The 15,403-nt window shown below is 48.2% G+C and overlaps 1 pseudogene; it reads right to left on the reverse strand.

Moving 5' to 3' along the window:
- LOC108540695 (zinc finger protein 736-like) overlaps positions 1-13,454 on the reverse strand; it is a 47,515-nt pseudogene extending 34,061 nt beyond the window's left edge.
- Positions 13,455-15,403: the final 1,949 nt, after the last annotated feature.

A 15,403-nucleotide genomic window follows, 5' to 3' on the forward strand; every position in this document is an offset into this window, starting at 1 on the left:
CTCGAACAAATTTACAAGAAAAAAACAACCCCATCAAAAAGTGGGCAAAGGATATGAACAGACACTTTTCAAAAGAAGACATTTATGCAGCCAACAGACACATGAAAAAATGCTCATCATCACTGGCCATCAGAGAAATGCAAATCAAAACCACAATGAGATACCATCTCACACCATTTAGAGTGGTGATCATTAAAAAGTCAGGAAACAACAGGTGCTGGAAAAGAGGTGGAGAAATAGGAATGCTTTTACACTGTTGGTGGGAATGCAAACTAGTTCAACCATTGTGGAAGACAGTGTGGCGATTCCTCAGGGATCTAGATCTAGAAATACCATTTGACCCAGCAATCCCATTATTGGTTATATACCCAAACAATTATAAATCATTTATAAAGACACATGCACAAGTATGTTGTTTGCAGCACTATTCACAATAGCAAAGACTCGTAAACAACCCAAATGTCCATCAGTGATAGACTGGATTAAGAAAATGTGGCACATATACACCATGGAATACTATGCAGCCATTAAAAAGTATGATTTCATGCCCTTTGTAGCAACAGGGATGAAGCTAGAAACCATCATTCTGAGCAAACTATCACAAGGACAGGAAACCAAACACCGCATGTTCTCACTCATAGGTGGGAATCGAACGATGAGAACACTTGGACACAGGGCGAGGAACGTCATACACCAGGGCCTGCTGTGAGGTCGGGGGATTGGGGAAGGATAGCATTAGGAGAAATACCTAATGTAAATTGTGAGTTAATGGGTGCAGCAAACCCACACGGCACATGTATATATATGTAACAAACCTGCACGTTGTGCATATGTACCCTAGAACTTAAACTATAATATATATAAAAAAAGAAAGAAACATGAATCACACAAAGTTGAAATAATTTCTCCCAGATTGCACAGCCATTAAACACTTCAGTTAAAATTTGGAGGCACAAAATCAGACTTCAGAAACCATATCTAACCACACTACAGATGGCCAACCCTACCCATAGGGTTTAGATTCCATCCCTTCCCAATTTCTCTAATATTTTTCTTCTTGGTGATAGTTTTTCATTCATATATATATAGACATATTCTCTCTGTGTACTTGTTCATTACCACAAGCTTTTAAACAACCTTAGGTAGATCTTATTTAAAAACAAAACAAACAAAATAGCAGAAAACTCCCTTTATCACTTCCAAATTGTGAAACCAATTTCCTGCATTTATCTTCCCTCTATTCTAAGACTACCTTAAAATAATAAGAATATTTAAAGTGATGTAATCCAGTAAAAATTGTAGAAATCATGACGGGGCCATCAGCAGCTTAGAAATTTTTAATAGGTTTCTCAAAGATAGAGCCTAGTTAAGTACACAACCTGTTGAGAAGACCGGGAGGAAGGTCGTGGGAAAGCTGCCTGGCAGATCCTGGATGGGGTAGACATGGAGGAAAGTGGTGGGAAGGCCACCTGGCAGATCCTGGATGGGAGAGATCCAGAGGAATGTGGTGGGAAGGCCATCTGGCAAAGCCTAGATTCCTGGAGTGGCTTCAGGTTGGATTTCATAGTACAGGGAGCCAGGAAAAGCGAAGCAGACACTGTGGTTACTGTGACCTGGAAAAGTCCCTAGAAGTCATTTACTGCATCTGCCCCATTTTCTCAGCAAGGAAGCAGATGTTCAGGGAGGCTTCATGTCTGTTCAGTGATTGAGGATGGGCTTGTAGACTGGCACAGTGCAGGGCTCTTTTGCCCTGGCCTGGCTGCTCCACACTGGCCACCTACCTCACCTCGTACTTCAGGTTTCTCTCAAACGTTCTGCTTTGTGTACCTGTTACATTATTTCACCAGGGCAGAAACAGCTTGCTACATACAAAGTTGAAGCAATAACAACTTTTCATTAATTTACTGTTGACTTTTAACTCGCAAATTAACTGATTAGTACAAAGTTCATGTACATGAAGTTGTAAGGTGTATCATATAAAGGATTGGAATAATTTTTTTCCACCTACTCTGAACACATATAACCTATATACCAGGCAAAAATGTTTGGAAGTAATTTCTGCCCCTCAAGAGTCATTGGAGTAGGGGATTTTGATGTCTCAAATGTCACTGCTGAGACTGAAAATTTTCCATCCACCTCAGCTCTTATTATGAGAGGTGGTGGAGGCAGACGGGCTTATCCAATAAAATCTGGAGGTCAAGCTGAGCTTTCAGAGTAGCTTGCAGACCCTCCCTAAATGGGGAGGCACGGGTGCTGAGAGCACAGCAGGGCCTTCTGTAGAGCTCAGGGCTGCCTGGATGGCCCCTCTCTGCAGTTCCCCACTGCTTTCTCCCCAGCATCTGCCAATCACCTGCCACCCCCGAGGAGCCTATGACAGGATTATGGCCTAGATGAACCAGCTATCTCTCTGTCCAGGGGCATAGTTTCTCCCTGTGCCTGCGACAAAGGCTTTTAATCATTCTTTCTTTCTGCGCTGGTGTCAGCCACGAATCTCAGCAGGCTCATTAAAATGTGCACCTGTCGAGGAGCGCATTGTCAGGAGGATTCACTGGTGGCTGGGACTTGCTGCTGGAGACCACCTGGAGAGGGGTCTGACCCTGCAGAGGTGCCTTTGGCCTGGGTCGCCTTCATCTTTACCCTCAGGAAGCTTGGGGCCAGCACAGGCCAGGGCCCTGTCAGGGCTCTGAAAGTTGGAGAGAAGGAAAGACTGTGAGAGGAGAAGGCACCTGCCCACCTGAGTCCCTCCTCTTTCTGCAGCCTCCTCTGCCAGGCTTCAGAGCCAAGAATGCCCCTGTGAGTACAGCCCTGGCTGTTTGAGTTAGCAAAAGAGATTGATGGAAATGAGCTTCTGCCCCAGGCTCTTGCTGACCACACAGTGATTTCAAGATTATTTTCAATTTTTTTCTGCGCTGGGACCTTAGATGTTCAGATGGGCCAGAAATGAAGGCTGTGTGGGTGGAACAAGCCACTTGCCAGGCCTCTGACCCTCCTGAGCCTCAGCAGTGAAGAGAGGACAATACGCTGCCCTGCCTGCCACCAGCCCATGAGAAGAAGGGAGAAGTGATGGGAGATCACTTCATTTGAAAACATTGTCAATGTACAAAACAATAGAAATCACACATATAATCAAAGAAGAAATGCTTTATACTGCCACAGATTTTATACTGATTATAAATAAGCGATCAAACAGACCCTGTGCTGCATTATTTTGTAATTTATTCATTTAAACACTTTTTGCTTGCATTATATTCATTTGTAGCAAATTCATTTGCTTGCATTATATTCATTTGTAGCAATGTGATTAGCATAATGCAACCTTGTAACCTATAAGATTAGTTTTATTATGGGACTCTGGTGACATCATTTCAGAAGAAAGACAGAGAAGGACAAAAAAGAAGTAGAAAGAAAAATAGAAGGAGACAAGAAGAAAAGGAGGGAGAGAGAAAAGAAAGATAAGACAGAGAATGGGGTAGAGGAGAGAAGGAGGGAAGGTAAAGAGGGAAAGAGAGGGAGGGACAGAAACACATGGAGAGACAGAGGAAGATTCAAAGGCAGGAAACATGAAAAGTCATGGTAAGTTCTCTGAGGGCCAAGGTCACATCTCATTTGTTATCTTCTCTACAGCACTTACACAGTGACTGGCATGTACTGTGTGCTATCTAAGTATCTGCTGAGTTGCATTGAACCATTCCACTGGGGACAGAGGGAAGAGGGAAAGAGAAGTAGAGAGAAGACTAGAGAAAGAGACGAAGATAGAGGTAGAAGGGAAGGGAGAGACACTGAGGTGAAGAGCATCTAAGTGGAGTGGAGGCTAAATGAAAGAAAGGTAGAGAAGGAAGAAAGGGAAGGATAAGAACGAGTAGAGGGGTGGTGATAGAGCAAGGAAAAGAGGAGGAGAAAAGAGGGAGGAGGGTGGACAAAGCGGTTTATTCAGGGTCTGGTGAAGTCAATCTGAGAATGGAATAGACTCACAGATTTGGAGCTGCTGTTAGGCCCAGGGCAGTTCCTTGTGGGAACATGTCTCAGAAGCCACCCAGCACCTTCCTGTTTCACCTCTGCACGGTCTGAAATGAAGGCTCTCCAGCACAGAGAAACCATGTCCAAAATGCTGCTTCAGAAGGCACCCAGAAAGTGTCTTCGCAGCTCCACAGCCACTTGCAGTGGTGATGTGGAAATGTCTCCAAGAGATACCTGGACCAGATGCCGGAAAGAGACCTGGAAATATCAGGTCCCCAATTTTCAAACTGCTGCCCTATGGCCGGGAACAGTGTCCCTGCTCTGGGGAGATGAGACAACCACTGCTGGGATCCATCTCCCTGCCTCTTGCCTCAACTTAGAGCAGTGTTTGCTAATCTCTCTCGCATTAAGAACAGGGAAAAAGAAAGGAATCAGGGCAGCCTCATCTTACAATCTGGTAAGAGGAGAGAAGCATCTGTGTATTGGGTTTCTGTCATGTGCCATTTGCTTCACAAATATCGTGTCATGTAACATGCACAATTCTCTGAAGAATTGTTACTGTATTTATTTTCATGAATGCTCTCACATAAGTCCCTTCAGGATGCAGAGGCCACTGTGTCACCCAGGTTCTCACCAAGAGGTAGATATTCACCTAAACTTTGTGAGCTCAGGTTCAGAGATCCTGCTCATGCACCTTCTTTGCCAAAGCTAATTTGGCATCATTCTCTATCCAAACTGCTCTCCAACCAGTACAAGTTTTGCCTGTTCCACGAAGCTCCACCCAGGCACCCATTCTTGGTCTGCATCTTCTCACTGCCTGTAGTCAGGGTGAGTCTTTGGCATTGGGCATCTGCCGTCTGTTACTCGGGTGGTCTAATTATTCTTGTGCACACAAGTCTATCTCATTTTGTGTTTACAAATTTCTTACGGGTCTCCAACACTATAAAACAAGCCAGTGCTCTAATTTTACAGATGAGAAAACTGAGGTTCAGAAAGTCCTGTGAAAACTTACGTGGGTCATGCAACCAGTAAATTTTGGCTCCAAGAATGATCTTTTATCTGCACTCTGTTTTTAATAGACAACAGCCAAAGGAAGTCAATACAAACAAACACAACAACTATTTAACTATAAGGATGTGATACTGCAGAGAGAAGATTGTCTGGTTTCTCTTTACAAAAACTTTAAAAGAAAGAGTGAGTACTCCTCTGTATGGGAAAGCTAAGATGAAATTCTACTTAAAAAATCTCCAGACTGCAAAATATGATGTTCCAGTCTTTCTCTGGCTTGTGAAAGAGTGACTCTCCTGGTGTTTCCTGCAGTGCTATTCTAGCTCCTGGCATTGCCTGGGGCGGTCACTGGCAGCGAGTGGAAAATACTGCGGCTCATCCCAGCACTCCCAGAGACGCTGAGGTCCCGCGGGCTGCACTGCCGGAGAGCCACTGCCAATTTCATAAGGTTCATTTCCCCTCATTGCTTTATCCCTTATGGTTATTTGCCTAAAAGCTAATTTAAAAATGCATCTGCGTCCTTAGGAAGACACTGCAGATGAATTCCTGAGCTGTAACTTTCTTCCTCTTCCTCTCTGACAAGGAATTGCACAACGCACTGACGGAAGGACCTGACTCAGCTACTCACATTGGGCTTTCATGGCTTCAGGAACTGATAATTCCAGAGCTTTGTCCAAGACTTACGCGGACAAATTTTTAAAATGGTCATCCCAGTAAGCAGTTCTTCTGCTGCTTGAAGCTAAAATACAACCATACCTTTCTCTCTGTATCCCTCTCTCCATTCAACCCAAGTCCCCCAAATGTTCCCACCAAGTCTCCTTCCCTTTGCTTTGGGGCATCCCCCCCTTCACTGGTTCTCTGTCTCCAGACCCCTCTGACACTTCTGGGCCCTGCCAGGGGTTCTGGCTGACCCACACTTGCACTTGCCCTATGCTCACAGTGGGCCTTCAAGGGGGCACCACATCCTCACTTTGTAGGTGGAGACAAAGAGGCTCAGAGAGGCTGGGGATGCAGCCAAAGTCACCCACTGGTGAGAGGCAGAAATCAGACTTGAAATTGGATCTTCAGACTCCAGATCCACAGGGAGCTGAACCTGGGTTCCTTCCACTTCCGACGTTCATGATTCTGTGATCCTAACACAGGTTCTTATTCCATGAGGGTGAAATGGCCTGGTTTTCAGGCCTTAGAGTGACCTTATCTCATAGCTCCTGGCTTCTGTACTTTTTGAACTACATTCTCCTGTCCCCTACAGCCTGGGGTCTGGGTCTGGCCAGAGGCAGGACCTACCTGGTGATCTTAGGAAGCTCCAGGCCTGAAAAAAACTCAGGATCAGGTCCAAGTAACTGCATTTCTGGACTGTTGGCCTTTGGCAAGCAGGAGGACAGTGAGGGAAATACTGGTGATTTTCATAGAGGATTTTGAACCTTGTCTGATGGAGATAACGAAGCTCCTGCCCCCTCACATGTGAGCCCATTTTGCTGCTGGTGAATAATGCTAAGTCTCTCTTGTTTTTGCAGATCCTGGCCTGCTCTTGCACACATATCTCAAGCCCCACACCCCAGATCCCTGGATCATAGATTTAGCTAAGCCTCCAGAGCCTCCACTGGCTCATGGCCTGAGAATGGGATTTGTCTGGCAATCAATCTTTTTCAGCAGTGCTGAGATTTAACCTCACAGAAGAGAGTCTAAGGCAAAAAAACCAAAGCCAGCTTCTGCCAGGTGAAACATCTTGTGCCTCTCTCAGGCATCTATCATGCTCCTGCACAGCCCAGGCTCAGCCTGGGTCCTCTGACTCTCATCAGGGCACCTGCAGACAAGGAGCCACCATTCAACTTCACAGAGAGGCCACATTCTTGCTCTGGTTTTGAAAGAATCCCAGACTGTAATGGAAAAGGATCGATGTGGGAGAAAGAGGTTTGTTCACTTTCTGACTTGTGTTCTCTCTTGCTCACCTAAATCTCTGTCTTCAGACATTGCCCTCAGTGCTGTGAGGAGGCTTGATGCACAACTGGGGCCCTCTGCACCAATTCTCCCCTGGGCAGACACTTGGCAATGTCTGGGTTTGCTCAGGGCCTCCTCCTGCTACTGCAGCAAGTGTTCCTTCCAGGACCCTGTAAATAAAGAAGGCATGCCTCCTCTGCAAGGACTCCTGGTGCCACATGTCTCGTGAGTCAACAGATATATATGATATTTACTTGGAGCCAACACAAGATTCTGTTCTCCCAACTCTTGGTCATGAGCACTGTTTCCTACAGGTTGCATGCTCAGCTTTGTCTCTTAGTTGAACTGGGAAGTCTGTAATTGTTGTCCACAGCAATGCATGTCTGGAGCACACATTATTGAATCCTGCAGACTTGGGTTTGAGTTCTCACTCTGCGATTTATTAGCTAGACCACCCAATAAAATCACTGTCACTCTAAATCTGTTTCCTTAACTTTAGAAATAGTTTAATTATACCAATTTTATAAATAATGTTCTAAGAATTAATGAGATAATGCATATAAAGCCATCATCACAGTGCCCCATAAGACATAAAAATAGAGTAATGCCCATCCTTGCCTTCAGGACCTGGTCCCCGTCTTTGGGGACAGAACGGTGGCTCTCAGGAGGAAGTGAAGGGGAACACCACAACCTCAGCTCAGCCCCGTGCTTCTCCATCCCAAAGGCTCTGATGAAAGGTGTTTCTATTTGCCAAACTCCTACCTTGACATACGCTTGTCACAGGACTCTATAGGCTGAAGTAACACGGGTGGTATAATACATTGTCCCATGGCTCTCTGTTTCCTTTTTTATCAAAAGGAGCAGCTGTAGAATTAAAAAGATGCTGTTGAATTGTCTAGAAGCTACTTTGTCAGCTGGGACCCACCTCTCTGATGCTCATAAAAGGGTCTAGCCAAGCAGTGGGTATCTGCTGCTCTTTGAAGAAAGAAGAAGGTTACCAAGTAGGAGGATGTGCATGCATTCTGTCTGCAGGTCTCACTCCTTATCTCTCTCCTATTCTCTTCTTCCAAGCATGCTTCATGACAATCATTGGTTGTTGCTCAAGAAATAACCTTGTCACCATGGACAATGGAGATTATTTTATGCTATCAAGAGCTTGGTCCTCTTAGAATGGGTTAAGGAAGAGCCAGAGGGATGGAGGCAAGCCTATGTTGCAAATGTGGCTGTCTTTATGTGAGAATCAAGGCAGGAGAGGAGAGGGTGGGAGTAAGAAAGACCAGCCTCAGTGCTTCCAAATATCAGTGCCTGTTTTTATGCAAACACATGCCGTGGATCTTGGAGACATTCACTCTGCCTTGTCATTTCTAATTTCCCCTTTCCACCAAATAACACTGACACACACACATATACAACATACACACACGGGCACACACACATATATAAACACACAAATGTGTGCATCCATATGCAAATACACACACCCACATACACACATACATACATATACATACTTACGCATGCACATGTGCACACAAATACATACATGAGCACACATACCTACGTGTGCACATAAACACACACATACTGAGCACCAATTCCATTTAGGAAGCGAACAAACATTTAGCAGTAAACATGAACTGTAAACCAAATGCTGAGAAGAGCTGGAGGAATGCAAAGTTGAGTAAAAAAATGATTCCTGCTCGATATAGTTTGGCTATGCCCCACGCAATTCTCATCTTGAATTGTAGTTCCCATAATCCCCAAGTGTCATAAGAGGGACATAATTTAATAATAATAGTGGTTACCTCCATGCTATTTTCATGTTAGTAAGTGAGTTCTCATGAGGTCTAATGGTTTTATAAGGGACTTTTCCCCCATTCTCTCTGCACTTCTTGCTACCGCCATGTGAAGGACATGTTTGCTTCCCCTTCTGCCATGACTGTAAGTTTCCTGAGGTCTCCCCAGTCTTTATTAGCAGCATGAGAAAGGACTAATACACTCCCCACAAGGCTTTTAAAAAGAACTGGAAGATAAATGCACTGGTAACTGACAAGCAAGGTGATATGGCACGTACTAAAATGGAAGCTTGGGACAATTTTGGAGACAAGCAGTATGTGTAGAACTGGAGTCAGGAGAACAGCCTCAGCCACTGGCTCACTGCACAGCCTCAGGATGGGCCTTTGGCTTGCTGTGCTGTGCCCTCATCCATAAAGTGTGGATGAAGAAACTTGCCTCAGAAGGAGGCTCAGAGGAGCAAACACTACGTCTAAAGGCTGAAAAAATAAAGGACTATTATTACAAAATCCACAGGGGTATCAGGAAGATGAAATTGAAGAGGGCATGACCAAGATAGTCCTGAGAGCCAGCAGATGAAGTTCAGCAGAGATGATACATAGGCCAGGAGAGAACACTGTGAAGAAAGCAGGTGGAACACACTGCCAGCCTCGGGGCACCAGCAAGAGAGGTGTGCAGGGCATTAGGGAGCAGCCAGGAGATGGATCTAGAAAGCAGGCTAGGGACAGATAGCCTGGAGATCTGCAGAGCACAGCTGAAAAGCCTACACTTTCCCTCGCAGGTAGTGAAGCTGGTTAGAGAAGTTGGAGCAGGCCTCACTGGCTGGAGTCTGCATTCCACAGAGTCATGTTCCATCCTCCTGATGGTCCCACATGCAGCCCAGGGATCACTGTCCTCAGTATCTTCATCTGTGAAAGAAAAGCAGTGTGCTGGGTGACTTGGGGTGTCTTCTGCCTCTCAGTTTTGGTCCCCATTCAGCTGCTCTCAGGAGAGCCTCACAGGCCCATTATTTCTCACTGTCTTAAAATTTTCCACTGAAGAATCTGCCACAGTCTATTATTTAAGGTTACTGGACATTTAAGTTGAATTCTCATATACTGCTAATTGGAGTACAAAAGGGTACAACCACCTTAAGGAGCAAATGGGCAACACTAATGCTGAAGTGACTTAACCCAGGAGCGTCCAAATTTTTGGCTTCCCTGGGCCACACTGGAAGAAGAAGGATTGTCTTGGGCCACGCATAAAATACACCAACACTGGCCGGGCGCGGTGGCTCAAGCCTGTAATCCCAGCACTTTGGGAGGCCGAGACGGGTGGATCACGAGGTCAGGAGATCGAGACCATCCTGGCTAACACGGTGAAACCCCGCCTCTACTAAAAAATACAAAAAACTAGCCGGGCGAGGTGGCGGGCGCCTGTAGTCCCAGCTACTCGGGAGGCTGAGGCAGGAGAATGGCGTAAACCCGGGAGGAGGAGCTTGCAGTGAGCTGAGATCCGGCCACTGCACTCCAGCCTGGGCGACAGAGCGAGACTCTGTCTCAAAAAAAAAAAAAAAAAAAAATACACCAACACTAACAATAGCTGATGAGCTAAAAAACACAAAAAAAACTCAATGCTTTAAGAAAATTTACAAATTTGTGTTGGGTCATATTCAAAGCTATCCTGGCTGCATGTGGCCTGCGAGTTAGACAAGCTTGACTTAATCTATGGCCACCACTTTTACTCCAAAGTATGTATCTGAAAGAAAGCTTACACATATACCAACCCTTTGTACCATAAAATTATCTTTCCATGCATTTTTTTAAATTTACTCACTAACATGTTTTATTCCTATAGATGAGAAAACTAGGGCCAAGGGAGGCCAAGGCAATTTCCTGGCTCGCATTGCAGTGTGTGACAGAGCTAGGGTTTGGGGACACCTCCTATTCTCAGGGAGTCTCATCTGCCAGTCCTAACCTGGCCACCTCCAACCACAGAGGCAGCCTATGTGTGCTCATGACTCACTGCCCTAAAAAGGGGAAAGAGGTCTCACATCAGGAAGGAGAAACTCCAGCGTGGCTGCTCCAGCTGGTGCCACCAGTGCTGGTGACATTGCCTGCAGTTGCCCAACACCGGGGAAGAAGACAGTTTTTATCCAGGTGTCCTGACAAGCATATGGACACATTCTGAAAATGTACAAGTGGCATATGAAGCCTTCCTCTCTCACTTGGTGTCCAGCACCTCTTACCTACAGTTGAGCTGTGGCTGGACCCCATGAGAGTCTCAACAAGGCTGCCCTGAGGCCTGCCCCAAACGATGAGGTGGAAGAGCTGTGGGTTGAGGAGGAGAAGGCAGGTAGGGTGGCCACTGTGGAAAGGCCCAGAGGCGGGGAGAAGCTAGACTGGGCAGGTCCTTGTAGACCAGGAGAGTCCTAAGTGTAAGGGAAGCAGAGAGTAGGGCAAGCTGGAAGCCAGTGCTCAGCAGGCTGGGCAGGGCTTGGGACAGGAAGGGAAGGCAGGCATTGGGTCCTTCTGCCGGGGTACATGCAAGACACAAGGAGGCTTGGATCTGACTGGTGGCAAAATGGGCGAAGACCCTGAATAGTTTCAGGACATATTTTAATTATAAATAACAGGACTTCATGACAGACCTCAGGAGAGAGAAGAAGCATGGGTGGCTTCCAGACTGCAAACTTGAGCAATAGGTAGTTACGGGTATAATTTATCTTAAATGGGGAAGACTTGGGGGAGGAAAGGGTGCATTGTGGGGTTGTGAGGTGAAGGAGTGCATCGTGGCAAGGGGGTACATTGTGGTGGTGGAGGCTGCAGTGTGTTGGGGGATGCATTATGATGGATGGGGTGTGCTGTGGGGGAGGGAGAGTACATTTTGGTGGAAGGAGAGTGCAGTGTGTTGGTGAAAGGTACATTGTAGTGTGTGGGGGGTGCTTTGTGGGGTGGGGAGTGCATTGTTGGGAAGGGTACATTATGCGGGGAGGGTGCAGTGTTGTGTGGGAGAAACAGGTTTTTGGGGGAGGGTGCGGTGTGATGGGGGTGTGTTTGGACCTGGGCCAGCAGAGCGTGGAGGCCAACTGGAGGGAAGAGCTTGGGATACAAAAGTAGGGGCCACAGCTGGCAGGGTCTGCAAAGCCTGGGGAGGCAGGAAGCGGGCAGCCATCCAGGAGGAAGGTGTGAGAAGGGAAAGTGTGGCCAGGACTGCCTTGGGGGAACTCGGGCCTGCTGAGGTCTGCAGGAAAAGGTGTGTCAACCACAGAGACTAAGAAGCAGCAAAGCAGCCAGGAGGCCAGCAGGGCCAGGGCGTGGGGCCCCAAGCCCAGGATGGAAGATTCTAGGAGGAGCCTTGGCTGTGGCTGAGACCCCTAGATCCAGGGCTGAAATGTGAGGGATGCCTGCATGGGCATAGAGGAGGTGGTCGCTTCCCCAGAGCAGCCTGGGCCGAGGACTGAACCATGTGCCGAGGGAAGGCAGCCCCAGAGCTGCTTTGGAAAGCCTTTCTATGAAGGGGAGAGGAAGACAGGGCAACAATTGAAAAGAGATGCAGAATCCAGTGGAACTTTTGTTTTATGGGGTGTGGCTGCAGCAAGTCTGCACACGGGGTGCCCAAGCAAGGGCTGAAATCAGTCTTAGAGAGGAGTGAGATCCCCCACACCCCAACACCAGGTGAAGTTGTTGGGAGGCTGGGGAAGATTCTGGTGCATCTGGATTTTCTGATGGGAACTGGGGCTCTTCCACTGACAGTTTGTGCATCTCCAGAGAAATGTGGCCTGTCCACCACACACATATCCAACACGGCCTTCACTGTCACTACTAGCTGGGTGCAGGACTGACTTAGGGCTCAGTGATTCTGAAACCACCACTGCAAAATTACAACTGAGCATGACATCTGACCCAACCAACTCCATCTTGCTTCTAACCTCCAAGCGGTCCTTGTTCATTCCTGGGCGTAAGTTGAACTAACTTTGGGTGGAACTTAGTTTATTGTTTATAGTTTGAAACAAAGATGATAACAGCCCTTTCCCAAAACAAACCCCCTTCTTTCCTGAAGAATAAACTACCTTTGTAGGACTAACATATTAGCCAAAAGATTAGAAATTATGGTTTAGTATTCATGCAGCTGGGGACTGCAAGATTCTAAAACTCCCCAAATTGCTCCTGGGGATCACATCACTGTTGTAAAATGTAAGATCGGTGCTTGAGATATTTTGCAGACCCTGAGCTTAATGGATCAGCAGGCACCACCCAGATGGATAAACGGGCTCATCTGGCCTTGGGTCATTGGTCAGTTCCCCTTCCCAGGAACTGACCCAGCACAAGAGGACAACTTCAACTCCCTAGGATTTCCTTTCCTGACCAATCAGAAATCCTGATTCACTGGCACCCCCCCACCCACCAAATTATCCTTAAAAACTCTGATCTCCGAAATCTCAGGGAGACTGATTTGAGTAATAATAAAACTCCAGTCTCCTGCACAGCCCGCTGTATGATTTAGCCTTTCTCTACCGCCATTCCCCGTCTTGATAAATGACTCTGTCTAAGCACCGGGCAAGGTGAACCCATTGACGGTTACAATTCTACGGCTTTTGCCCTCAACAATTCAGTACTGACTCCTGAATGTATTCCAGGCCAGATGCAGGAACCTTCGAAATGCGATTCCCACGCGGAAGCCACAGGTGCCAGTGTGCAGCGCTGCGGGGCAGCAGGGGGCGCGCCAGGCGCGGGGAGCAGGAAGCCACGGCCATGGTTTCCAATGCTGCCCATCGCGGTTGGAGTTTGTCCCACAAGACCGGTAGTGGCTTCCTATCATCTAGAGGTGGGCCTGATCCTCACCCAGCCCTACCCCAGGAATAGCAGCGAAATAATAAAAGTGCCATAAACTGCTAGGCTGTGGCCGAGTGTGAACCCAGGCCTGGGGAGAGCACGGTGGGAAAGTCATAGGAAAACACAGCCACACAGCCGGCCCTGCCACGGTGGACCCTGCCCCGCGAGCTGCTGGCCCAGGGGACCCCTTGCCTTCCAAGGAGCCCACAGGTTGGAGGGCGAGGCGGGTTCACGGCCCGGGGGGCTCATTCCCAGGTCGGAAGGGACTGGCAGAGGGGCGGTGCCAGGACCTCCAGGCAGGAGACCGCCCTGGACCACCCAGGCCAGCGCAGAGCCCTGGCGCTGGTCCTTCAGAACCAGGACGGAGCTGTGATGGGAGGAGATCGGAGGACGCTGGGTCACAGGCTTTGAGACAAGGGAGGAGCCAGGACCCAAAGGGTAGAGGAAGGCAGGAAGCCATGCTGCCCCAGAGCCTCTGCAGGAACCAGCCCTGCGCGCGCCTGGATTTTAGACCCTTTAGACGCTGACCTCCAGAGCTGTAGGATAATACATGTGTGCTGCTTCAGCCATTCAGCGTATGGTCATTGTTATGGCAGCTGTAGGGAGCTGCTATGGCGAGATGCGGCGGGATGGAGGAAGGAGCACTGCCATGTCAGATACGTCTAGTTTCAATAATGCGGTGAAAGGAGCCTGGGAACCCAGGGCCTGGGGAGTGGCTTTTAACTGTTTTCATGTGTGTGAAATTGCCTAGACACAGATTAAAGTTTGCTCTTGTTTTCTTGCCCGCAGGAACTGCACAGAATGCACATTGGAAACCATGGTGATTTGATACACGCTGCCACGTCCACTCTGTGACTTGTTCCCCACTGGATTCACAGCAGCGGGACCTAAGGTGGGCTCCAGCCACTGCTGCACCAGGGGCCATCACTGCCTCCCAGGCTCTGGCTGTGCCCCTGCTCCTGGAGCTCACCCAGCCACAGCCTCCACCTCCAGGGAACCTTCCGGAGTTTGCACTGGCCCTGGGTTCCTTCCCAGGGGAGAGAGGAAGCCTAGCTGGACCCACGTGGCTTACTGTGAGATCAGCCAGTATGGCCTGCCCTGGGGAGGAGATCAGGAGGGTGGAGGACAGCACAAAACGCCAGAAGGGAGAGGCTGGAAGAGGAAGCAAGGGGAGGAGGGTGCCACTGTCCCCTCTGGGTCCTCTTCCCGAGAAGAAGTTGTGGAGAAGGAGGGAGGGGGGAAAGGAGAGAAGAGAAGGGAGAATGAGATGGAGAAGGAAGAGCATGCCAGAAAGTCTCCGGAAAGAAGGGGTGAGGCCCAGTGGCTCAGGCCTGTAATCACAGCAAGTTGAGAGACCAAGGCGGGCAGATCACTTGAGGTCAGGAGTTTGAGACCAGCCTGGCCAACATGGTGAGACCCCATCTCTACTAAAAATACAAAAATTAGCTGTGCACAGTGGGACATGCCTGTAATCCCAGCTCCTCAGGAGGCTGAGGCAGGAGAATCTGCCCAGTCTGATGACTCCACCAGTCCTGACGTGGCCAAGATTTTCCTTGCTTGGTGACAAGGGAGGGATGCAGGATGTAGAAAACTCAAGATGTCAGCCTTTCCAGGTCCAGCCCTGCCCGGGAAATGTCAAAAGCATTGAACATTCCACACTGAGCTGTTTAGGGGGCACCACAGGACGCTTAGATAAGAGGGGTCCTTGAGCATCTGGCTCCTCCATGCCACCTTCCCTGCCTACACAGCCCCACTCCCTATGCAGGCCACATGTTTCTCTCCTGTTTTGATGGGGCAGTAGCATGCATTCACCCTGTCCAGTATGGCTTCATTCTTGACCCCCATGACCATTCATGATGGCCTCACACTCCCCCACCCCTCACCAGCAG

Source organism: Rhinopithecus bieti, unplaced genomic scaffold (assembly GCF_001698545.2).
Source record: "Rhinopithecus bieti isolate Rb0 unplaced genomic scaffold, ASM169854v2 scaffold_19903, whole genome shotgun sequence".
NCBI classification, from domain to species: domain Eukaryota; kingdom Metazoa; phylum Chordata; class Mammalia; order Primates; family Cercopithecidae; genus Rhinopithecus; species Rhinopithecus bieti.